This window comes from Atta colombica, unplaced genomic scaffold, assembly GCF_001594045.1.
Source record: "Atta colombica isolate Treedump-2 unplaced genomic scaffold, Acol1.0 scaffold224, whole genome shotgun sequence".
NCBI classification, from domain to species: domain Eukaryota; kingdom Metazoa; phylum Arthropoda; class Insecta; order Hymenoptera; family Formicidae; genus Atta; species Atta colombica.
Genome location: NW_017259321.1, coordinates 700,816 through 702,438, shown reverse-complemented (window position 1 = coordinate 702,438; position 1,623 = coordinate 700,816). Strand labels below are relative to the sequence as shown.

At 36.5% G+C, this 1,623-nt stretch overlaps 1 protein-coding gene across 6 annotated transcripts in view; it reads right to left on the bottom strand.

The window, feature by feature from the left end:
• Positions 1 to 1,623, bottom strand: part of LOC108688038 (elongation of very long chain fatty acids protein AAEL008004) — a 60,625-nt gene that overhangs the window by 35,816 nt on the left and 23,186 nt on the right. For 3 of the 6 annotated variants that reach the window (XM_018194111.1, XM_018194116.1, XM_018194115.1), the window contains exon 1: positions 222 to 632. The exons of the other annotated variants lie outside the window; for them this stretch is intronic. The gene's annotated coding sequence lies outside the window, so the exon portion shown is untranslated. Of the gene's footprint in view, positions 1 to 221; positions 633 to 1,623 lie in introns of those variants that run through there. 6 annotated transcript variants of the gene reach the window in all.

Below are 1,623 nucleotides of genomic sequence, written 5' to 3'. Positions count from 1 at the left end.
CATTAATATTTCTTTGTATCAATGTAACGATATAATAATAAAATCATATTACAATAATTTTATATACATCTATCTAATCTTAATTATATATTATTATTTTCATAAAATCATTTAAATTATTGATTTTGTTATTATTGTCATTAAATGTTGATGAAACTGGATTAACATCAAGAGATTAATATTAATTGATAATATCGAGAAAAAAATCTCAATATACTTACTAATTACCGCACGTTGATTGCGTCTCAAGTGATCGACGTTCGTCCAAAAATCGTAACACACACTACAATTGTGACACTTCGACGAAAGCGAAAGTGGTCTTCTTCTCTTCTTTTTTTTTTTCTTTCTCTCTTCTATCTCGATCGATCGTCGCTCTTGACCGTTCTCTCAACTTTCGTTTTACCGGAAGGGATCAGCACGATGGTGATGATGATCGGCGATAATTTGCGTGAAAAATCGCAGATCTGCGCTACTTCGACTTTCTCCGCGCGGGCGTTAGATTTCCTTTTCGACGAGATTTCAGGAGAAAATGATAAAAAAAAAGAAATTGAAAAAAAAAGGAAAGAAAAGAAAGGAAAAGAAGAGCGTTATCGACCGTGTCGATATCGAAGCGACGAATGCACTGCCGTCGTGCCAACTCGCGGACTAGTGGACGTAACGCCGATGCATAGCTTTTAACCGATTCGCCATATTGGTCCCTTCTCCTGCCTCTCTTTTACTCCATCTCTCTCTCTTTCTCTCTCTTTCCTTCTTTTTCCCTCCTTCCCGCTCACGTCCTCTGAATCTCGTCGTGCACGTCAAGATTATGGTTCACCTGCATACGACTTCTGACGTTACCGCGGCGTTCACCACATGACGTCAGCGCGACGACCAGACGATGATACCTAAAAGGCGGAGTCGGACTAAGAAGTGCGAACGAACGCAAACGAACGCAGTCAATTCAACGTGCTGTGAGCACGAACGAGCCTAAATTCGCTTTAAGATAAACACGTCTCACCTTGCAGTTGCTGCAAATTCCTCACTCTAAAATTTCATAATTTTTCTTGACTTCTGGATAAAATTTCAAGATTTTTCTTGTTGTTTTTAATAATATTTTGATTTTTTGTATTTTCCTGATTTGCAAACCGTCAAATATTTTATTAAAATAATTTAACTTAGCAATATAACTTACTATTAATATGCTAATATTACTTGCATTTAATTGTTAAGTTGACAGTATTCCAAAACTGCGTATGATACGAATATTAAACTTTTTTAAAGCCAAGAATTTTAATTTTCCAGATAATTTCAGCAAAATTACCTGACTTTTCTCTGATTTCTCTGATCGTTGTCTCTGACATTTCCTTAATTAGTTTAAGGATAACTTTGTTTTACAATTAGTACGCCAAAGAAAAAAAACTTTCTTTCTACATTCATTCACGTTCATTTGTGATTATTCGCCTGCACTCGATCCTACCACGATGCTCAATCTTACCACGATACCGCGGACGTCCGGAAAAATTATGTCACGTCAGATACTTCGCGTCGTGTAAATAATCAGTAAATTTTAACATAGCTTCTCGTCATCTCGTCATATAAAGTATTTTGCACACACACACACACACACACACACACACACACACA